This window comes from Aedes aegypti, chromosome 3 (assembly GCF_002204515.2).
Source record: "Aedes aegypti strain LVP_AGWG chromosome 3, AaegL5.0 Primary Assembly, whole genome shotgun sequence".
NCBI classification, from domain to species: domain Eukaryota; kingdom Metazoa; phylum Arthropoda; class Insecta; order Diptera; family Culicidae; genus Aedes; species Aedes aegypti.
Genome location: NC_035109.1, coordinates 123,997,482 through 124,022,978, shown reverse-complemented (window position 1 = coordinate 124,022,978; position 25,497 = coordinate 123,997,482). Strand labels below are relative to the sequence as shown.

Genomic DNA, 25,497 nt, shown 5'->3' with positions numbered 1-25,497 from the left:
TGACCCAGACAACCAAAATGTACGTATAACGGAATCACCTGGAGGCTTTATATGTGCAAAATTTCACTTATAAGATGTCGCGAAAAGGCCTTCTACGTACAAAAGTGGAGGCGATATACGTGCATATATTATGTGATGATTAATAACATACAATGCGAGTGTATAAATATTCGACCGAACTAACCTGTGATCTTATGCGACATAACTTATGACAACAAATGTTGATTTGACAGCTGCTACGGATTGATTCGACTAACTTTGTACGAGTGTACGGGACGAAATAAAATGTACAAATGAACTCAGAAAAAAAGTGTTGTATGCGAGGAAACTCATCAATCGAACGAGTTTATCCAAGGTGTTATGCGGGTTTGATGTAATTAGTATGAATAAACGAGTAATAACGTGAACTTTCATGCGACTTCTGGTTGTCTGGGGAGTCTGTTCGGATTTTGAGTCAAAACGGTAAATTTTGAAGTAAAATAAGCAATACATTGGAGAAAAGTATCTCGCACTTAGACTAGATTTAATTTTAGAAAAAAAAATGATGTTCTAAACATTTAACTTTGAAGAGAATGGTGCTAAAAGCTTTAAAATTGTTTAGAAAATAACGAAATTATGGTAATTTTACTAAAAATATTTTTATAACTCGAAAAATCACCTTCAAGACGGTTGCGCCACACAGTGCGACGAAACTGATAACACTGCGGAACACGTTTTTGTCTCCAGCACCTAAATACCGCTAGGGGCCCAGATAGCCGTAGCGGTAAACGCGCAGCTATTCAGCATGACCAAGGTGAGGGTCGTGGGTTCGAATCCCACCGGTCGAGGAAATTTTCGGGTTGGAAATTTTCTCGACTTCCCAGGGCATATAGTGTTTTCGTACCTGCCACACGATATACACGAGCAAAAATGGTCATTGGCATAGTAAGCTCTCAGTGAATAACCGTGGAAATGCTCATAAGAACAGTAAGCTGAGAAGCAGGCTCTGTCCCAGTGGGGACGTAACGCCAGAAAGAAGAAGAACCTAAATACCGCTATTCACTTAATTAAGGGTTGCTGAATCCATTGCCGTTTTCAGAAATATTATAGCACGTCTAGTTTTTGAGATATTGACTGTTGAAAATGCAAAATATGACTATTTCAGCCAACTTGCATGCAGCTTGTAAGGTAATATATTGGCTTAATTTACCACAGAATTCAAACTTTATGTGTATAACAATACTTATCATCAAAGTTTGTATTACTTTCGATAAGAAAAGTTATTTTTTGATGGTTTAGAGAATTGTTGTATTTTGCCATATAGAAGAAACGAAGAATTTTGTATGGAGATCGGTTTAATCGAAATTTAATCGCGCAATTTCAATCAAATTATGTCTGAAATGAAAGCTCAAGTTCTATTTTGCATGTTTTGCGGATTAAATTACAAAAAAGTATGATAAATAGTAATTTAAATTTCATGTAAACATTAATAAAACCAGTGTTTTATACAATTTTAACGACCTGTAGCTAAAAATTGTGACGTGTTGGAACATTTCTGAGAATGGCAGCATATTCAGCAACCCCAAATCTACAAGAGACACATAATTTGATCCTTGAGACACGCAAAAATGTCGTTTTTGTTACGCTGTGTAATTGACGGTCAAAACCTTCAAGAGGCGTTCAACCTAAGTAAGGACCTTGGGTCTTTTTCGACCCTTTTCAAAATTCATATCAATGTAACTTTTGACTTATTTCAGTAGCAATTTGAAACTTTCTGACAATTATTTTTTTGTGGGAAATTTAATTTTTGTGGAAACAAAAGTTTTGAATGACCCCTTCATAAAAAAAAAGTTACAAATTGTGACTTAGGGTCGTTTTCGACCCGAAAATTCAAACAGCTCGCGAAAATCAGTGTGATAACCGAATTTAGTTCTGTTGGGCTTAAATGAAGGGCACACATGTTTAGTTTCAGAAACCCTTCCGGAGATCCGGATTTGGTCACTGTGGCCACCGGGAATCTGCTACGTATGAGGGACTTAAAAATTTGCGCCAAATGATCCACTTGCCCCACCATGGTGGGGTAAGTGGATCACCAATAGAAAAAAATCTGTTCTCAAAACAAATGTGATATAATTATGTATAGTAAGAATGATATTACCCTCGTTCTTATTATTAGTGCTAGTAATGGTACATTTTAATACTTTAAAGTTTAAAAATATTTTTATTTAATCAAAATATATTAAAAAATATGTTTACATTAGTTTACAATAATTCGCACAACAACAAAAAAATGGTAACTAGAATAATCTGGAGAAAATTCATCCATTTATACACATTAGTTATACAGAAGCATTGTAGGATTATTCCTAACGATGTTTTCGATAAACACTCTAAGTTTGAACATATTAGTTACATTGATTTTTGAACAACAAACTGAAATCTTTTTATTCTATTTATGAATATGTTTGTATCATCTGTCTAGAATAATTTTTATGATCAAATAAGGTACGACAATATGTTTTCAATTGAAGAATTAGTATATTTTGCTCTCTTGCAACTCAGCTTAGATAAACCACGAAAAATTTCATGTGAGTTTTGATTTTATTATTATTTTATTTTATTTTTTATACCAGAAAGGTTAAAAAAAATCTTTTAGGTGGATCAATTCACATTCTCTATGGTCAATTTGACAAATTTAAGCTGGGAATGAAAAAAATAAGAGAAAACAACATTTGCGAATATTAAAACTTATTAAAATTCTCGTAAGCAGTCTGCCAATATATGATAATAATACTTGATCCACTTACCCCACCCCATTAAAAAGTAGGGGTAAGTGTACCACGTACAGTATATCTGTATTTATTTATAAAAATCACATATTTTTCATTTTGATTCATTCAATTAGAACTGAAATGCTCACCATGTGTCGAAAAAACTAATAGAATTCGATTTTAGGCAGAGATACAATGGATTTTTGATTGATGGAAAACAATTTTGAAATTAATCAATTTTTGCAGCTAACAAGTTTGCTTGTGTTAGTGTACGTGTAGTACCATTTTTGCAATAGTATTAGTGTGGACGTAAGAATATAACTTAAAACGAAGCAATGGTGCGAAAACATTCAACACATTCAAGTATTTATGCTTAATATTGACGAATGATCCACTTACCCCACTGAAACACTTCCCCCACTGTACCTTATATGTAATTCACATCGGTGCTATTCGGTTGATGGATATTTTGGCATAATTTTTTTCTGTAATAAGGAACCAATTGCCGGCGCACATTCCCTGAAAAAATCGGTCCAGTAAGGTCAATGCGCAACCGGTTCCTGGAGTCCCGGGAGGTGGCCAATCTGGATAAGTCGATGAAATTACTCAGATTTGAACCCCGAAACCAAATGAATTGTGTCCAATTCTTTACGATTTTTTTATGTTTGGATGTATTTTGCCGAAAGAATGAATAAATGGCCCTTTGGAGAACCGGAATGGCCACCGGGAAACCCGCAATATGGAACCACAAAGTTTTAGCACCAAAAGTAGGCATGCAACGGCTCAATCTTCATGATTTTGCATCCCTGTGACTCTGCTAGTTCAATTATTGATGAATGACCACTTTGGTTCTTTTGTCCCAGCGAAATAACCCAGGAATGGCCACCGGAAATCCCCGTATTGTGGGACATATCAGTTTTTGTACCAAAAATCGTACACTTCAGTTTAATTATCAGAACTCCAGATCTGAAAGACTTCCTGTAAGAGCTGGTGTTCCTCAAGGCAGCATTTTGGGACCAATATTATACAATATTTTCACATCTGACTTACCTGAGTTACCTCAGGGATGTCAAAAATCCTTGTTTGCGGATGACACAGGCCTCTCCTCCAAAGGAAGAAGCCTGCATGTCATCTGTAGTCGATTGCAAAAAAGTTTGGATATGTTTTCTTCATACTTGCAAAAATGGAAGATTTCTCCTAATGCTTCCAAAACTCAACAAATAATATTCCCACATAAACCAAAAGCTCTTTATTTGAAACCTTCAAGTAGACATGTTGTCACGATGAGAGGGGTTCCAATAAATTGGTCAGATGAAGTTAAGTATCTAGGGCTCATGCTAGATAAGAATTTCAAAAATCACATTGAGGGCATTTTCAAACTTTTGCTTTTAGTTCGAACAACTGAGCAGAACTGTAGTAAAATATTTTTTAAGCCTATATTAATGTGTTTGAATAGATTAAGAACAAGTTCAAAATTCACGCAAAAAATCATAATTTAATAGACTCGTAAAAAAATCTCAATTTTGCATCACGGTATCAACACTTCGTATATTACCAAAGTTGCTTCAGTTGTTTTTTCGACAAGGGTAAGCATCCCGACAAAACATTCATGAAAGTTCAATAATGATTAAAATTTTGACACCTTGTGCATAAGACTCGTAAAAACAGTGTTATGTCATCCACAATACCATTGGAACAGCTTGAGGTGAAGAAGAGTTGAAACCACCTCTAAATTTTGAAAAGCACACATCTAGAAAACAAAACAGTGGTTTGAATCAAACATTCGATCTGTTGTCACAAAAAAAAAACGAGTTACACCAAGTGATCCGCAGAGCACGATATGAGAACCGCTGTCAAAGAACATAATAGCTACTTGAGCACTTCCATGATTCACTTTGGCAATAGGGGGTTATTGTCAGCTGTATTTTCTGAAACTTTGCAATCAGAAGCACTTCAATACGACTCATATTGTGACCAAATATGAGCTCAGTAGCTTTCAAAATACTCCACATGCTGGGCATGTTCCGCCACCAATCAAAACTTTTTATAAATAATTTGATATCGTCCCAACTGAAATCGTTGCCTAGTCAATACAATGCAATAAATCACATTTAAGACTCAATTTCGTCAACTATAATCGAATGGACACAGGCTTACATCCATCACAGCTTAACGTTGCATATTATTAACTCTTGTGCTGAACCAAAAAGTTTTAATTTTATCCATCGACCAGAGGGGAGCAACTGCCTCTCCTACCCCTCCCTGAATACTCTCATGCTACAAAGCGTTGCTTTCGTACGAAGGTCCCTTTTAGCATCTGGAGCAAATCTCGAGTAGACCATTGAATGTAACACCTATTTTAAGTGGAACGATATTTTGTTTCAATCATTGACAGAGCACTTTCAAAATCAATCAAGATAACTGTATACTGACCTCTATTGCACGAACTCGGTTTAATTGGGCTCGTTTGCTGATTTCGTCGTAACTCAACTCTGATGTAACTTCAAACTCCAATCGTGCACCAAATTTAAAACTTGCTTTCAACCTTTACCACAAAAAAAAAATCAAACAACTCTCCAATTATCACTTTCCATTCGTTTCGGGACAACTTTTCCACTTTTCGGGGTTTCTTAATCTATTATGCCTTTTCGAAAAAAAAAATACACTACCAACGACACATCACGTTCTCTCGAAACCACATTCACTGGATCTCTTTTTTATCGCCCCTGCTTTATTCCTGGCAGCATTCGGTATTTTCGGTTTCGACAACAACTGCAGGAATAAAACGGACAACTTTGTAGCATGCAGACACCGTTTTGTGGCAGGATGTGCTCTGCCCGGTAACGGATGGCAATCGGTGGAATTCAATTTTAGTTCGTTGTTTATTGTGGGTGGATGGGTGCTCGGTTGTAGCTGAAATGAAATTTAGAGAAGTGAAACGAAGAGTTAGATAACAGAATAAATCCTGGCATTGTTTGTCTATATTTTGCTTAGATAGAGAGATCGTGAAAAACGGGTAGGTCAAATTGGCTTGTGTGCAACACAATACAATCGGCTTTGGGAGGAAGATGTGAAGGCAGTTTAAATTCATGATTTGTGGATCAATTTCCAACAGTATTATTTTTTGAACAGAAAAACGAAATTTACAATAAGGATTATGACCACTTTCAATGCTTGAATAACAAAAAAATGCATTTTGAAAAACAAAAACATACATATTTATCGACTCTAGTCAACTTTGTATACAAATTGATAACCTTGATTCAAATAAGGTTCTAGTTACCCATGAAATTTCGTATGAAGCTTTTATCATGCCTATTGATTCCACATTCCATTATCACAAAGCTTATTGGGATGCATTTAAAACTTATATCGACAGCTTTGATGAAATGAATTGATAAATTAAAATGCTCTCGAAACTTTTACAATTTTTTTTTTCTTCTTCTTCTTTCTGGTGTTACGTCCCCACTGGGACAGAGCCTGCTTCTCAGCTTAGTGTTCTTATGAGCACTTCCACAGTTGTTAACTGAGAGCTTACTTTGCCAATGACCATTTTTGCATGCGTGGCATCGTGTGGCAGGTACGAAGATACTCTATGCCCTGGGAAGTCGTGAAAATTTCCAACCCGAAAAGATCCTCGACCGGTGGGATTCGAACCCACGACCCTCAGCTTGGTCTTGCTGAATAGCTGCGCGTTTACCGCTACGGCTATCTGGGCCCCTAATTTTTTTATTACCAATATCATTTAAAACATAACATTCATTTCTTAAATCTAGGTGTTTTGTGTTAGACAAAACTGTCATCCTAATTTGGTAAACCAAAATTAAGCTTTCATTAACATGTTGTTAACAATATATAACATTTCATTTGCCGTAGCAGATCAGAAGTTTTACTGGTGAGTTGATTTCACCTGCTCATTAGAGAAAAAAAACTCTTTCAATTAATTTGACCTTACTTAACCTTAACATATAACGCATAAATCGTGGCAATAGGAGATTGCAACTATTTTTTGTCTAAAACTATTAATTATTTTATTTCACATTTTGTTTCAACGTTTCAGCATTGGATATTGTATGCAACTCATTTGAACTATACCAGGAAGGGAGCTTCAGAATCATTTTCAAAATTTTGTTTTGAATTCTCTGCAGAGCTTGTATCCTGGTATTAGTCCATATTGGTACAACATGGCTGGCCTATTTGTTTGAAGCTTGTTCTTAAGACAAAGTGTTGATATTCTAATGATAAGTGGATAAAGAAATTTTATTTATTTGTTACATTTGGCTTGAATGCCCTCAACGTGATTATTCAAAGTTTAATTTTTATCTAACATGAGCCCTAGATACTTAACTTCATCTGACCAATTTATTGGAACCCTTCTCATCGTGATAACATGTCTACTTGAATGCGCGACCTGCTGTGCATCCTCAAAGACAAGGTTCCACCGGACGAGCAATCTGAAATTTACTGGATCCCTTGTAAGGATTGCCCAGCTGTCTACATAGGCCAAACCCGCCGAAAAGTTAAAGTTAGATTAAAAGAACACAAAAATGCAGTATCGGCTAATAAACGCAGTGAATCGAGTGTAGCAGCCCGTACGATAACTTCCAATCATGCAATAGATTGGGAAAGTGCGAATCTTATAAAAAACGTAAGAAAAACTTCGCACTTGAACGCATGGGAGTCTATGTTCATCAGCAACGACGAAGGACCCCTGATGAATGAAGACGATCCTCCCATATCGTCGTGTCTGTTCAATTTGGTAGATACGATGACCCAGTAACATTCTCTTCGGACGCGTACGAACAACGTACGAGAAGCAGTCAGTCGGTCAGTTAGTCATTGTTCCGTAGATGGGCTACATCGTGCTCGAAACCGGTCGACAGAGAGGTAATTTTTTATACTTTCTTGACGTTTGTAAGAACTATAAGTGTTATGTCTTGTCTCGCGTCGCGTTTCGTGAATGAGAAATCTTATTTTCAAAATTTTTGTTTCTTAATTGTGCAAAACGTTTCTTGATTTCTTTCTGCAAATCTTGCCATATAATTTTCATACCAGGATCGCGAGTGCGTTAAAATTGCCTTCTGCTCACGTTTTTTAAGGCGAACCAAGAGTTTAAGAGCCGGTTCGCGAGAGCCGCAACCCCTTCTTGTATCGATGTTCTCCGATCAGGCTTAAATTTTCAGGGATTGTTCTTGTATATAAAAGAAGATGTTTTGCAAAATTTTAGATTTTTATATTAGGGGGAAGTGGGACAAAATGACCCCCAAAATTTCATGTCACTAAACATGCAAAATCACAAAATCTGATATAACTATAGTAAAAGTGCACGGATTGTGTTGAAATCTGGCATGATTACTCTACGTTATATAAAATTTTAGATTGGCATGGTACTTGGATTTTAAAAGTACTTCAAATCGAAAAAGTGAACCTTTCATAAAAATTTTAGTGATTTTCAAATCGATTTTTTTCTTACCAACCGAACTAGGTCTAAAATCTAAATATGACGTTTTGTAGGGCAACTCATTGGCTTTCATTTGAGGTGTAATCCAGATATGCCGTTTCAAAAATTTTCGAAAAAAAAATTTTTTTCGGGTAAGTGTTTGAACTTGAGCCATTTTGCGAGTACCGCAACCCCCTTGCCTAGAGAGGTTGTATTGATGTTCTCCGATCGAGCTGACATTTTACAGAAGTTGTTTTCCTATATAAAAGAAGTTATTTCGCAAAATTTCAGATTTTGATATTAGGGGGAATGGTACAAATTAACTACTAATGATTTATTATGAAAACAAATATACAAAATGAATTAAACTGCTATAGCTATAGTAAAAATGCACGAATTTGTATGAAATCTGGCATGTTTACTTTACGTTACATGAACTTCAAAAAGAACATGATATTTGGATTGAAAAAAATGATCCACATCGAAAAAAACCTGCTTTTTAATCATTTTTTTTATCAAATCGACTTATATATTGTCAACCGAACTAGGTCAAAAAACTAAATATGTAAAGTTATGTAGGGTAACTCAAGGGCTCATTGGCGGTGTACCGTGGTGAATCAAAATCCAGACGGCACCAATATCCGGACATTCTGATAATATTTACCAAAAAAATGCTAAATTGAAGGATAATATGTTTATTTTAATTCTTTACTTGTTATAAACATAATTGCTTATTACTTATTACACTTAAGGCAAACAGTGACTTCAAATACATCTAATAGGCATGAATTATGTGATATTTATGAGTATTTCAATTTCTTCGTATAGCCTTACTGTTAGCTGTTGGGTGGGCCGATATAAATTTTCATTTAAACTTGTTTAGTATTGTTTTAACGTAAAAGTATCGAACAACAATTTGATTCAGATGCCGAACACTGTGTTCATTCTGTCTCATATTCCGAACACCTTGATTCAAATTCCGAACAGCACGAATAAATCATATTCAAATGAATAATTTCGCAAATAAAATCATCTGAACTAGTTCTACTGGTCTCGAACTAGAGAATCATCACTACTCCCGAGGTATAAAATAGATTTAAAGACGTTAAAATTGAATTGCAATTGACTGCCATTTCCTTGTTATTTGGTGACATATTTCAGCGAAACATTTCAACCAAATCGAGTGTTCGGAATATGAGTCTGTTCGGAATTTGAGACAAAACGGTAGTTCGATACAGAACACAGTGTATTGCAAACACAGTCGATTTTTTACCAATGGGGGATATGAGCATCCAATTTTTGGTTACAAATCTATCTCATATTATCTAAAATTTCAATTAGTTTTTCACTAAACTTGAGAGTTGATAGTATTTATAAACTTTGCGTGCAAAAAGTTAAATTTTAAAGCACATTCTATCAGTCAATCATCATCATTCTAATAAAATGATCAGTGATTTCAAACATTATTTACAGTCAACTGTCCATAATTCGATATTGAACCGACCATCGAGTTAGGGAGGTATTCAGAACACAAACTTAGTGTAACTGCGATTCAAGGGACCATCGAGGAAGCCATGGGAACCAACTTTTACAATGGTTCTCTAACTCGGTATCGAGATACGGAATATCGAGTAAGGGAGAGTTGACTGTATTACATTTTCTTTGAGTTTAGAACACTGGCTTATTACTTGCCTATTGCTTGTCACAAAGCATGTTATTTCAGGTTAAATGTCAATGGGATAGCTTAATATGGCGCGGTAAATGGCTGGGCATGGCGTACCATTGGTACCTCGCGTACCTGCAGGAATAAAATAGACCCCTTTGTGCGGTCCTTAGCCTCTTGCCCAGCAACTCCTATCCCTACCCAAGTAACACATTTTGTCATAAATGTGGTCAAAATACACCTTTCATACATCACCGCTGTTTTGGTTCGAATGTACAATGCCAAATTTCATACACCTTTATAACCGAAAAAGCGCAGACGATGAAAGTTTTAAAACATCTTTCATAGTCCAATTGGATGTTTTACAATACTTCACATAGCATTCTGATTTGATACATCAAAGTTATATCATACATCATAATAACCAAGAAGTTGTAATCAAGTTATCAAGACGTAATTTGTCGTATTAAAATACAAGTGCACATAGTGTATTAGATATTTGTATTGTTTTGACAGCTCATAAACAAAATCAAATTAGATTAACCATTGACTTCAAGTGGTGCAAATAGCGTGAGGAAAACAATTATCTTGCTGTATTAAATTTAGCTGGGATTTTTTGTTTTATCAAATTACGAGTTTCAAAATACAAAGTAATATTTGTGCACATATGGTGTATGTTTTTTAAGTGCCGTTTTAGATTTCTGGTGTAACTGAGTGTTGTACCCCTTGTTTATTGAAGCGCCATTTAAGAGATGCGGAATTGCAACTTGTGATCAGTGCAATTTATCCGATTTTGTGATTTTTTTTTCTTTGGATGAACAAGCGATAAACATGGTGGATTCAATCAGATGCCAACAGGGTAGGTAAAAACTCTTCGTAATATTTATTGGATTAGATCCCTAAAAAAACCAATTGGTTGATATGTTTTGATTCAATAGAATGTAGTATTCGAAAGACATCAAAAGTTTAAGCCGGGTTGAACACATTCCTGACCATCCGTACTGAAAACCGTAATTCTGCTATATGTAAATCGCTTGCAATGAAAGTTCTACAGTTATTGATTTTTCTGATCGGTGCTGTAACATGACATGACTTTGGAAAGATGCCTGGAAGCAATTTTGTGTATGAATGAAGTTTTAAATACGTATCGAGTACGTGTTCAAAACAACAAATAAAAAAGCTGTTCATTTAATTGAAAATGTCAAATATCGTCGTTGATGTGTAATGCTCGTTCCCATTGAAAAATATACATCTAACGAACTTTCATTCGCGCACTATATTCGTGTATATTTTCAATCATTTCTATCCTCCGCTTGCATTAACTATCAATAGACTTAATTGTTCGCCACAGGTTTTGTTTTGCTTCAAGTTTCTGCATCCATCTTCGAAGAGAAACTGAGTTGTCAAAGAGACAAATGCTAAATATGTTTTTCGTATGACACATAAAAACATAATTATAACATCTCTATCAAAACAATAAAACAAATATGTACGAAATATGTATTCAAAAGCAACTTTATAACTAAATTTCCATCGACTGAAGTTTAGTTATGATGAGTGCTTTATTTAAGTAATATATACATTTGTCATTCAGGAATATAACATAAACACTGTTTCTGAGTTTGCCGAAGAGATATGTTCTTGTAAAACTTCCCCAGAACGGTTTTAAAACAGAAGATGTATTGGATTTTACCTTTAACATCTGATTATAACATCATTTTCGAATAACTGACCGAGAAGATGTTTTCTGTGTTACTTGGGTACCTCCTCGTGGTACTGGCCGGGGTACGAGTAACCTTGGGGAAGATCGGGTAACCAACCCCCGGTGGGAACTTTGGTCGTATGCTGACAGGGAAGGGGGGGGGGTTTGCTTTTGCAAACCTGGAGCGTCTGTACTCCACGTTAGGAGCGGCTCACAACAGCGTCTGTTCCCCATGTCAGGGGCGGCTGATCATCGTCCGAGTGCCAGAGAAGGACTCTAAGCTAAACTGCGCACTATGGCCCTCCGAACATTTAGGGGGAATGGTCCTCCGGAAATCTAGGGGGTTGGTGTCAGGCCCTGCGAGCCAGCCGTAAAAACACATCAGCACAGGAACGTCAACGAGAGAATACGGACCGGAACAATCGGCAAAGACCACAGCGACGAAAATGGACTAGCGATTGGAAACTCGGTACGTGGAACTGCAAATCTCTCAACTTCATTGGAAGTACTCGCATACTCTCCGATGTACTGAAGACCCGTGGTTTCGACATCGTAGCGCTGCAGGAGGTGTGCTGGACAGGAGCATTGGTGCGAACGTTTAGAGGTAATCATACCATCTACCAGAGCTGCGGCAACACACGCGAGCTGGGAACAGCTTTCATAGTGATGGGTGATATGCAAAGGCGCGTGATCGGGTGGTGGCCGATCAATGAACGAATGTGCAAGTTAAGAATCAAAGGCCGATTCTTTAACTTCAGCATAATCAACGTGCATAGCCCACACTCCGGAAGCACTGATGATGACAAGGACGCATTTTATGCGCAGCTCGAACGCGAGTACGACCGCTGCCCAAGCCACGACGTCAAGATCATCATAGGAGATTTGAACGCTCAGGTTGGCCAGGAGGAGGAGTTCAGACCGACGATTGGAAAGTTCAGCGCCCACCGGCTGACGAACGAGAACGGCCTACGACTGATAGATTTTGCCGCCTCCAAGAACATGGCCATTCGTAGCACCTATTTCCAGCACAGCCTCCCGTATCGGTACACCTGGAGATCACCTCAGCAGACAGAATCGCAAATCGACCACGTTTTGATCGATGGACGGCACTTCTCCGACATAACCGACGTCAGAACCTATCGTGGAACCTACATTGACTCCGACCACTACCTGGTGATGGTGAAACTGCGCCCAAAACTATCCGTCATCAACAATGTACGGTACCGACGCCCGCCCTGGTACAATCTCGAGCGGCTGAAACAACCGGATGTCGCCAATGCGTACGCGCAGCATCTTGAGGCAGCGTTGCCGGATGAGGGCGAGCTCGATAGGGCCCCTCTTGAGGACTGCTGGAGGACAGTCAAAGCAGCCATTAACGACGATGCCGAAAACGTTGTCGGATATGTGGAACGGAGATCAAGAAACGATTGGTTTGACGAGGAGTGCCAGGAGGTTTTAGAGGAGAAGAATGCAGCGCGGGCTGCAATGCTGCAGCATGGTACGCGGCAAAACGTGGAACGATACAGACTGAAGCGGAAACAGCAAACCCGCCTATTCCGGGACAAAAAGCACCGCCTGGAAGAGGTGGAATGCCAAGAGATGGAGTTGCTCTACCGTTCTCAAGAAACGCGGAAGTTCTATCAGAAGCTCAACACATCCCGCAAAGGCTTCGTGCCGCGAGCTGAGATGTGCCGGGATAAGGATGGGAGCATCTTGACGGACGGACGCGAGGTGATCGAAAGGTGGAAGCAGCACTACGATGAACACCTGAATGGCGCAGAGAACACAGGCACAGAAGGTCAGGACAGCGAAGGCGATGGCTACGTCAGCACAGCGGACAGCGGAAATCAACCAGCTCCCACGATGGTGGATGTTAAGGATGCCATTCAACAGCTCAAGAACAACAAAGCCGCTGGCAAGGATGGTATCGGAGCCAAACTCATCAAGATGGGCCCGGACAGGTTGGCCGCTTGTCTGCATCGGCTGATAGTCAGCATCTGGGAAACGGAACAGCTACCGGAGGAGTGGAAGCAAGGCGTTATATGCCCTATCTACAAAAAGGGCGACAAACTGGAGTGTGAAAATTATCGTGCAATCACCATCCTAAACGCCGCCTATAAAGTGCTATCCCAGATTCTCTTCCGTCGTCTATCACCTATAGCAAACGAGTTCGTGGGAAGTTATCAAGCAGGTTTCATCGACGGCCGCTCGACAACGGACCAGATCTTTTCCGTGCGGCAAATCCTCCAGAAATGCCGTGAGTACCAGGTCCCTACGCACCATTTGTTCATCGATTTCAAGGCGGCATACGATAGTATCGACCGCATAGAGCTATGGAAAATCATGGACGAGAACAGCTTCCCCGGGAAGCTCACAAGATTGATCAGAGCAACGATGGACGGTGTGCAAAACTGCGTGAAGATCTCTGGCGAACACTCCAGTTCGTTCGAGTCTCGGCGGGGACTACGACAGGGCACGAAACTGTTGTTCAATATTGCGCTTGAAGGTGTCATGCGGAGAGCCGGACTTAACAGTCGAGGCACGATTTTCACGAGATCCGGACAATTTGTTTGCTTCGCGGACGACATGGATATTATTGGGAGAAAATTTGAAACGGTGGCAGATTTGTTCACCCGCCTGAAACGCGAAGCAACAAGAGTCGGGCTAATGGTGAATGCGTCGAAAACAAAGTACATGCTGGTTGGCGGAACTGAGCGTGACAGGGCCCGCCTAGGAAGCAGTGTTACGATAGACGGGGATACCTTCGAGGTGGTGGACGAGTTCGTCTACCTCGGATCCTTGTTGACGGCTGACAACAATGTTAGTCGGGAAATACGAAGGCGCATCATCAGCAGAAGTCGTGCCTACTGTGGGCTCCAGAAGAAACTGCGGTCAAGAAAGATTCACCCCCGCACCAAATGCACGATGTACAAAACGCTCATAAGACCGGTAGTCCTCTATGGGCATGAGGCGTGGACTATGCTCGAGGAGGACTTGCAAGCTCTTGGAGTTTTCGAACGCCGAGTGCTAAGGACGATCTTCGGCGGCGTGCAGGAGAACGGCGTGTGGCGGCGAAGGATGAACCACGAGCTCGCTCAACTCTACGGCGAACCCAGTATCGTGAAGGTAGCTAAAGCTGGAAGGATACGCTGGGCAGGGCATGTTGCAAGAATGCCGGACAACAACCCTGTAAAGATGGTGTTCGCCACGAATCCGGTCGGAACAAGAAGGCGTGGGGCGCAGCGAGCTAGGTGGATTGATCAGGTACACCAGGATCTGGAGAGCGTGGGTCACAGGCGAGGATGGAGAGAAGCGGCCATGAACCGAGGGAATTGGCGAAATATTGTTGGCGAGGCTTTATCAAGATAATTGATGTAAAGCCAAATAAGTAGGTAAGTAGATAGCTTAATATCAATTGGTTATTATTCAGTACAATATAATCATTCATGAGAGCTTTTAATCTTAAGACCCCTTAATCGAAGTCCTTTACTGGCTAAAGTATCATCAGATTATTTGTTCTTCACCAAAACTTATAGTTTTTTAGAGCCTTGGCTTAAGCTTATTGCAATGAATTAATAACTAATTATTTTGCGTTAACCTGTGATCGGTTGTAAAGACGCAAAAAACAATAAGTGATAGAAGGGCCTGAAAAATGGAAGTTTTTTTTTCATGTTGGTCAGTTATTGTGTGCAGCGTCGTTGTCCCACTAGACTAGGAAGTGCAAGAAAGCATGGGGAAGTATGTTACACACGGCAGCCAAAAAAAATTCAGCTAGAGAAATAATTGCCATTTTTATTTTCGTGTTCTGATTAACTTATAGTTCTTTACATGATTATCATTATCGACATAATGATATTCGTAGCCACAGGTTGACTGCATTCCAATAACGTGTATCAGATAGATGGGATTTAAGAAGACTTTAACATAAATTAGTGCAGTCTCCGGAATTTAATCGTTGTCTTTATAAGACAAGCAAAATAAGATTATAAGTTTTGTGATAAGGCTAAGCTCATGAACCACAAAGGTACAAAATGTTGTACATACAATATTGATCGAAATCTTTTAATTTCGAGTCTGATAGTTAAGTCAGCTTAGAGATTAGGGGATTTTTTTTTTATTTCCGTACAAAGTGAGCCGAAGGGTCTCAGATTTTCATGAAACTTTTTCCACAGACAGGGCTCATCAATATATGAATAAAAAAAAATGAGAAAAATTCAGGGTCGCTTATTTTCCCGGAAAACTCATTTGGTATTTTTTTGTTTTCCTCTGACACTACTTACTTTGAAAAATCATAACTCAAGAACGAAGCATCGTAGAAACATTTTTTTTTATAAAAATGAAAGCAAATTTTCTCAGGAATAAAATAAATAATAACTGGAAACAGTTTTCCGTAAAGAAAAGCCAGAAAAACTATGCTCCAACTCGTGGAAAATTTTCAAAATAATATTTTTGAGAAAATAATTTCATAAGCTTTAATCGCTGAAATTTTTGATATGATATTTTTTTTCGTTTTTGAGTTATGGCCAATTTTATAAAATATGTGAAAATTTTGAGCTTTTTCTTTGAAAAATCATAACTCAAGAAAGAAGCATCGTAGAAACAAAGTTTTTTTTATGATAATGAAAGCAAATTTTCTCAGGAATAAAAAAATATTAACTGGAAATAGTTTTATACAAAAATTTTCCACCGTTGAGAAAATTTGTAAAGAAAAGCCGGAAAAACTATGTTCCAATTAGTGGAAAACTTTCAAAAATATATTTTTGAGAAGGTTATTTCATAAGCTTTAAAGGCTGAAATTTTTGAAATGTATTTTTTTTCGTTTTTGATTTATGGCCAATTTTGTGGAAAATGACCATGTAAGCCTTTTCTTTGAAAACCCATATTTCAATCGAAGCATCGGAAAAACAAAGATATTTTATCAAAGCAATTGCAAATTTTCTAACATCTGAAAAAAAGATATGAGATTGGTTTAATGAACTATAAGTCGGAATGGATGATATTTTCCATGAAAAATTACACCGCTAAGAAAAACTGAAAAAAACTGTATCTGCCTCAATTTTTCATTACACTGAAAAGGGATTCTTTCTTTTCTATGGAACAAATAAGATTATTATTATTTTTTTAATATTATTTATTCAATTATTCAGTACATAACTTACATTTTCATCTTAATACTATCTATTTTTTCAACCGGAAATATTGTCTTTGGTTGCTAACACCAGAAGATTTTCGTTTCTTTGTTAAATTAAGAACAAAGCATGCTGTATTCTTGGTTTTCATGTGCATCTGATAATTCACTAGCAAAAATGCTTCGTTCGTCTTTTGGTATAAATGAATGATATTTTTTTGTTCCAGGAATTGGAACAAGGTTAGAAAATCTTTCCTGAAGAAATTTGTCAGCCTCTGAATTGTCATTTTCAGTTGCATAGATAAATTCCCAACCTTTTTTAAATTGGTCTGTCACCTTTTGCGACACAGCCCTGTCGAAAAAATGTTTGGCGTTATTAATTTCTGCTGACTTTCTAATACTAGCATCTCTAGCCATTCGCTTAATGTCACATGCCATCACAATGCCTACATTATTAGTGAAGAAGTCTTTGTTTCTATGCTGTTTCGTTCTTAAGTAGTTTTGTTTATCTATATAAATAAAAATGGAATGGTGTTTGTATGTCACGAAATGGCTTTCGAACGGGTCAACGCATTTGAATGATTTATTCTCCGTTTTGTTCGTCATGAGTCCCGACGTGTTTGTGTGTATAAAAATCACCGGGAAAGTTGGAAAAACGAGAATGCACGGAACTGTCATTTTGTATGGGACGATCCATAGCATTTTTGAACAGCCTACTTGATGGCAAGACGAAGTTTGGCGGGACCACTAGTAAACTTATAAATTTGAAAATAAGCTTTATAAACATATAAATGTATAAATTTGTAAACAGCTCATCTTGGCAAAATTTGATCATGTTTTAGAAACGAAAAATGAGCGTATTTAAAAAATGTTGTTTTCAAATATACTTTGGTTGTAAGCTGGAATAGCTTATCGGGTTATCGTTATTTATTTTCCTTAACGGTGAAAAATTAACTTAATCCATTTCAAAAAATCTCAAAGTTTTGAGAAAATTTGATTCCGATTTGACAAAAAAAATGTTTCTGTGACGCTTTTATCTTTAGTTATGATTTTCGAACGAAAAGACATGTACGAGAAATCTGGGCATTTTTCACAAAACTATGACCAAACGCAGGATTTAAAAAGTAGTACATCTTAAAAATTTCAGTGATTGAAATTTATAAAATTCTGTTCTCAAAAATATTTCTTTGAAAATTTTACACGAGTTGGAACATAGTTTTTCCGGCTTTTCTCTACGAATTTTCTCAACGGTGAAAAATTTTGTGGAAGCTGTTTTCAGTTAATTTGTTTTTTATTCCTGAAAAAAATTGCTTTCATTTTCATAGAAAAACATTGTTTCTACGATGCTTCTTTCTTGAGTTATGATTTTTCAAAGTAAGTAGTGTCAGGGGAAAACAAAAAAAAATCCAACTGAGTTTTCCGGGAAAATAGGCGACCCTGAATTTTTCTCAATTTTTTTTTATTCACATATTGACAAGCCCTGCCTGTGGAAAAAAAAATCATGAAAATCTGAGCCTACCAAAATGTTTGATGTTCACATCAGTAATCTTTTAAGAGCCAGTTCGCGAGAACCGCAACCCCCTTTCCATGGGAAGTTGTATCGATGTTCTCCGATCAGGCTGAAATTTTCAGGGTTTGTTCTTCTATATAAAAGATGATGTTTTGCAAAATATTAGATTTTTATATTAGGGGGAAGTGGGACAAAATGAACCCCAATGATTTCATGTCACTAAACATGCAAAATCACAAAAACTTATATAACTATAGTAAAACTGCACGGATTATGTTGAAATTTTGCATGAATATTCTACGTTATATAAACTTTGAGATTGGCATGGTATATGGATTTTGAAAGTACTTCAAATCGAGAAAAACAAGTTTTTCTTAAAAATATTAGTGATTTTCAAATTGATTTTTTTCTTACCAACCGAACTAGGTCAAAAAACTAAATATGACGTTTTGTAGGGTAACTCATGGGCTTTTATTTGAGGTATAATCCAGATATGCCGTTTCAAAAATTTTCGAAAACAATTTTTTTTTCGGGGTAGTGTTTTAACTTGAGCCAATTTGCGAGTACCGCAACCGCCTTGTCTAGAGAGGTTGTATTGATGTTCTCCGATCGAGCTGAAATTTGCAGGAGTTGTTTTCCTATATAAAAGAAGATATTTCACAAAACTTAAGATTTTTATATTAGAGAGAAGTGGTACAAAATAACCACTAATGATTTAATATATAAAAAAATACAAAATTAATTTAAGTGCTATAATAGCGATGGTAGAGGCCCAGATAGCCGTAGCGGTAAACGCGCAGCTATTCAGCAAGACCAAGCTGAGGGTCGTGGGTTCGAATCCCACTGGTCGAGGATCTTTTCGGGTTGTAAATTTTCTCGACATCACAGGGCATAGAGTATCTTCGTATCTGCCACACGATATACATATGCAAAAATGGTCAATCGGCATAGAAAGCTCTCAGTTAATAACTGTGGAAGTGCTCAGCTGAGAAGCAGGTTTTGTCCCCAGTTGGGACGTAACGCCAGAAAGAAGAAGAAGAATAGCGATAGTAAAAATGCACGAATTTGTATGAAATTTGGCATGTTTACTTTACGTTATATGAATGATCATTTTGGATAAAAAAATGTTTCAAATCGAGAAAAACCTGTTTTTTTGTAAAATTAGTTTTTTTTTCAAATCTACTTATTTTTGGTCAACCGAACTAAGTTGAAGTTTTGTAGGACAACTCAAGGGCTTTCTTTCGCGGTGTACCGTGGTGAATCAAAATCCGGGCGGTATGAGCAGCGTATGGAGGCCTCTTGTCGGTAGTTGTAATACCGAATATATCATACCATGTTGCCGCTGCCATATCTAAAAGAAATGTCACTTTCTTGCAAAAGTTATGATGTGGATAACAATAAGTCATTGCACCAATGTTTTCGTTAGCAGCTTCGGCGATTCAGTAGTAAGCGTTGTTTCTTCTCACGCTGTTTAGATGGGAATCAACCACCGCATTTTTTTTTTAAATTTGGATAATGTTTGATGGGTTTGATTAGAAGGGTCACATGTATGTGTATATGATGTTATGTTTGCTAGAGATCAATTTGTAAATAATTGAGTTTAGCTTAGTTTAGACTGACTGTTCATATGGCTGCTATGAGACATTGTACTGTTTAAATCTTGAATGGAATTTTGACTTTTACTAGCCTTGATGTTTGCAAATTTCTCAAAAGAGTAAAAGAGAGACGAAGATTGTTAAAAATTGCATTTTCCATGGAAAATTGTGTGTTTTTTACAAAAAAAAAGAAAACATATTTTTCAAAACAATCCGTTTAAACGTTACAGTAGTTCTTGTGATTTTGTGTGTTTTCCGACAAAAAAAATGTTGGGGGCCACTTTGACCCACTTTTCGCTTATAAAAAGTGTAGTTCTGCCAAATGGGTTTCTTTTTGAATAGTAATGAACACATATTGTGTAAGCAATGTTTGTGATTTATTTGTTTGGACAGACATGTTGGTGATTTAAACTGCAATCATCACTGATTGGTTCAATGAACGCCGCACAGTATTGTTCCTATTACATATTACTCATGTTTTGATGATGTTCAAAGTATTATTCCAGTTTTATTTGAAAATTGTGTACTTACGGCATCGAAACATACAATTCCAATACAATGTCCGGATTCAAAAACATAGGGTTCAAATTCCGGACAGCCTTTTTCTACTATTTTAAACTATATTTACAGTAAACTAAACTTTTAAGCTATAACTTTGTGTATTATTATGTTACGATCACAACTGCTGCGACGATTGCCTCCATCTAAGCGCCCCTCGAATGCATATATACCATCCATGCGAATGAGTGGGGGAAATGTCAAGTGGGGGAATGTAAAGTGGGGGAATGAGAATGGAAAAAATTACCTTCTCATTGTTGATTGATCGATGTGAATGCAAAATCGTTTATTAAGTGAATTTTAATTCATATATTATTACTGTATGCTTATTAAAACTGAATAATTACAGATAGCGCCCTGAACTACCCTATATTAAATTTAAAATTTGAATTTGTTTGCCTAGTAAGAGACCAAATGTAAGTAATAAAAATATGCTAAACGATTATCTCTAACCAATAAATTTATACCTTTGAGCTGATCTCATCGGGGACAATGATGAGTTTGTTGAACAGACCTCCGTAAGGCCAATACGTCGTAATAACTACAAAAACAGCTATTTTTTTAATTCAATATAGTTGTATAAATGTTGTCAATTTAGCATTTTATTGGTAAATATTATCAGAGTGTCCCGATATTGGTACCGTCTGAATTTTGATTCACTACGGTACACCGCAAATGAAAGCTCCTGAGTTTCCCTACAAAACTTTAAATTTAGTTGTTTGACCTAGTTCGGTTGACAAAAATATAAGTCGATTTGAAAAAAAAAAAAATTTTTATTAAAAAAAAATAAAACAATTTTTTTTATCAATTCGAAATTTTTTTCTAATCCAAATACCATGTTCATTTTGAAGTTCATATTACGTTAAGTAAACGTGCCAAATTTCATGCAAATTCGTGTATTTTTACTATCGCTATTATAGCATAGCATAGCATAGCATGGACTGACTGTACATGTCAATGGTTGCTACTCCGTGATTGATCGGAACTGGTAAGAATTGCACTACGATCCAAATGAATAAGGGATGGGAGTTTCCGCTTACTCTCGGAGTGCAATTTTAGCAGATCTAATATTATTGATCAATAAGCGCGCCGGCCAAGTCCTTACAGTCAGTTGGGATGGGGAAGGAATGTTAGGGTGTAATGATTGTTGCTTCTAGAGACCGAGAATACCTTTGCATCTCCACAATCACCACGGGAAGGGTGTTTATTAGTGAGGGAGGAAAAGATCTGGGAGTCACCTCTGGTCGGTGATGCGATCCATGGACAAGGGGGAAATATACGACTTGTATTTAAAGCTAGTTTTGTATTTTTGTCTCGAGAAGTTTTTGGAAAAAATACGTCAACATCTATAATGTCGAACAATTCAAAAGACGTTTTTATTAATGACGAAAACTGAAAATTACATGTATATATTTTAACTTATATGAAACAGGAATAATGCCGACACTTGTAGTGACGAACCATACATAGTTTGATTGAAAATTACATATGAGTATTACTGTGCATTTTGTCTCGATATGGTAGAAGTTTTAGAAAATACGTCAACATTCACAATGTCGAACAATTCAAAAGATGATTTTTAATAATGTCAAAAAGAGAAAAATATATGTATATTCAAATTGTATAAGAAAAAAGCATAATGCCGACACCTACAGTGACAAACTATACAAAGTTTGTTTTAATATTACATAAAAGTTACGCTTTCAAGAAAATATGTGTTATCAAAAGCATGAAACGAACTCACCAGTTGGTAAACCATTCTCGACTGAACACAAAACTGACACTAACAGCAAAACTTCTTGGCGTCCCGAAAATAATCCGTCTTGCTTGGGCCTTCCCAAATACGTACCCAGCAAGACGCTCCAAAACAGGGGGAAAAAAATCTCCGGCAACGAAAACGCGCGAATCCGTCAGCAAAATCAATCGGACGACGCAAAACCGAACTGTCCTGCTTGGGCTTCACGAAACACTACCCAGCAAGACGCTCCAAAACAGGGGAAAAAAATTCTCCGGCAACGAAAACGCGCGAATCCGTCAGCAAAATCAATCGGACGACGCAAAACCGAACTGTCCTGCTTGGGCTTCACGAAGCACTACCCAGCAAGACGCTCCAAAACAGGAGGAAAAAAAATTCTCCGGCAACGAAAACGCGCGAATCCGTCAGCAAAATCAATCGGACGACGCAAAACCGAACTGTCCTGCTTGGGCTTCACGAAGCACTACCCAGCAAGACGCTCCAAAACAGGAGGAAAAAAATTCTCCGGCAACGAAAACGCGCGAATCCGTCAGCAAAATCAATCGGACGACGCAAAACCGAACTGTCCTGCTTGGGCTTCACGAAGCACTACCCAGCAAGACGCTCCAAAACAGGAGGAAAAAAAAATCTCCGGCAACGAAAACGCGCGAATCCGTCAGCAAAATCAATCGGACGACGCAAAACCGAACTGTCCTGCTTGGGCTTCACGAAGCACTACCCAGCAAGACGCTCCAAAACAGGAGGAAAAAAATTCTCCGGCAACGAAAACGCGCGAATCCGTCAGCAAAATCAATCGGACGACGCAAAACCGAACTGTCCTGCTTGGGCTTCACGAAGCACTACCCAGCAAGACGCTCCAAAACAGGAGGAAAAAAAAAATCTCCGGCAACGAAAACGCGCGAATCCGTCAGCAAAATCAATCGGACGACGCAAAACCGAACTGTCCTGCTTGGGCTTCACGAAGCACTCTGTATTTTTACTATCGCTATTATAGCACTTTAATTGATTTAGTATGTTTTTATACATTAAATCATTAGTGGTTATTTTGTACCACTTCTCCCTAATATAAAAATCTGAAATTTTGCGAAATATATTCTTTTATATAGGAAAACAACTCCTGCAAATTTCAGCTCGATCGGAGAACATCAATACAACCTCTCTAGACAAGGCGGTTGCGGTACTCGCAAAATGGCTCAAGTTAAAACACTACCCCGAAAAAAAATTATTTTCGAAAATTTTTGAAACGGCATATCTGGATTATACCTCTAATGAAAGCCCATGAGTTACCCTACAAAACGTCATATTTAGTTTTTTGACCTAGTTCGGTTGGTAAGAAAAAAATCGATTTGAAAATCACTAATATTTTTAAGAAAAACTTGTTTTTCTCGATTTGAAGTACTTTTAAAATTCATATACCATGCTTATCTCAAAGTTTATATAACGTAGAGTAATCAAGCCAAGTTTCAACGTAATCCGTGCAGTTTTACTATAGTTATATAAGTTTTTGTGATTTTGCATGTTTAGTGACATGAAATCATTGGGGGTCGTTTTGTCCCACTTCCCCCTAATATAAAAATCTAAAATTTTGCAAAACATCATCTTTTATATAGTAGAACAATCCCTGAAAATTTAAGCCTGATCGAAGAACATCAATACAAGCAGGGGTTGCGGCTCTCGCGAACTGACTCTTAATTTTGATAAGTCTCCAAGAGCCTGTCAATGCCAATAAACTCTAGAACAAAAAATGCCGCTGGGATAAATGTACAAGAACACTTGTTTGATTCCCGCTGGTCAAAACTCCAATCTGAGATCCGAGAAATTTTCTAATTGCATGATTCAAAAAATATAAATTGGCAAATAAAGCTCTCATACTGCAAAAGTGCAAATAGAAAAGCAGGCTAAACGTTTTTCACAATATTTTTACGTTTAAGTTATAATTTGCCCAATAAACTAAGTTTAAATCATTACACGAACCAATATAGAAATGCATGCTTAATATTTTAATAATTTGACAGTTTTTAAAACGAAATATTGTTAAGTTTATTCTACGTCAAACTCACCTATTTCATTTAATTCTTGTTTAGTTTTTTGTTCAGTTCACCAAGTTTGTTGATTCATTTGGATATAACTGACATCTACTAACTCCTTTCGGCATCCTATTTTGTGGAGTTTTTGTTTGATCATGTAACTCATAAACTTTTCCACTTGTTTCTGCAATATAGTAACTACGATAAAGCCTGGTCACATACACTCACAAAGGTTTCGGCTATTATCCGCCGGCATTTAAATATCACTGCATTACGTTGCACAATGATACATTCTTTTGACGATCCAAACAAAAATCCCATTCCCAAGAAACGCAGCAATTATCCTCAGATTAATGCACAAATCCTATACGAGAATGGTTTCCAATCTAACCGTGCAGTGCCCATCCAATTTACACTCGGTAAAATAATGATCTAAATCATCAACACACCTCCACTGCCGCAGACGTTAGTTATTTATTTTTTTCTTCACTATTGGCTGCCAACTTGAAAGAAATCGCGCCCACTTCAAGCCGCACGCTTTTGCAAAACTATTTGACCAGATGCACTGACTCTACTCCACTTTACGATGGGTTACAGATTCACTACAACTGCATCATCATTAACATCATCAGCATCATCATCGCTTTTTTATGACTGCATCCACCTTCAGCATCATCCTAACCATAACCATAATTCCCATTGCCAAATGCAACTGACACATTTTATTTTTCAACCACAAATCAATCAATCTTTTTCACAAAATATATATTCAGAAGCACTTTCATACATCAGTAAATTTCGAAACGCACTTTTACGCTTCCTCAGTTATGCATCAGTATCCTGATTTCTGATCTCCATGCTACAGTAAACCACAAAAGTTAACTGGACCAAAACCAACAAAAATCCATTGCTTTGGGATCCGGTATCCGAACTTCTCACGGCTTTACTGGGAGGGAACCACGTGTTAATCCGACGAAAGCGCGCTCACTACTGACCGAATGGCGCCAACTGCTGACATACAGTGGCGTACCCGATATCGCACTCTGCTTGCGCCTCGGCCAAGTGCTTGAAATCGTTTTGTTTTTCATACTCTGCCGGATATTCTCGGATTTGTTTCTATGAAGCTATATGTATGCCACCCGTTTTCGCTCTCTTGGAGTGCTGTGGGTTACCCACTCTCTCCCACGTGCGCGATTGGGTGATGTTGAAGATGGAAATGGGAAAAACAGCGTGTTGGATAGGCGCTGTATTGACAGGTTGTGGCTACCGGCAACTCATTTTCAGTGGGAGAGAATGTGAAGGTATACTAGAGTTGGTGATGAATTTGATTCCTGTTTCGAACGGAAAGCAACTTTAACATAAATATCA

The 25,497-nt window shown here is 37.5% G+C and overlaps 1 protein-coding gene across 6 annotated transcripts in view; it reads right to left on the bottom strand.

Annotated features, from left to right (window-relative positions):
• The window catches only part of LOC23687582 (muscarinic acetylcholine receptor M3), a 110,000-nt gene extending 84,851 nt beyond the window's left edge, over nt 1–25,149 (bottom strand). Inside the window, exons 1-3 of one of the 6 annotated variants that reach the window (XM_021849919.1) lie at nt 24,939–25,148; nt 24,163–24,313; nt 5,184–5,663 (exon numbers count right to left, since the gene is read on the bottom strand). The gene's annotated coding sequence lies outside the window, so the exon portion shown is untranslated. Of the gene's footprint in view, nt 1–5,183; nt 5,664–24,162 lie in introns of all 6 variants that reach the window. The other 5 variants (XM_021849918.1, XM_021849917.1, XM_021849920.1 and 2 more) reach the window with 5 other exon arrangements.
• Between the last annotated feature and the right edge of the window lie 348 nt (nt 25,150–25,497).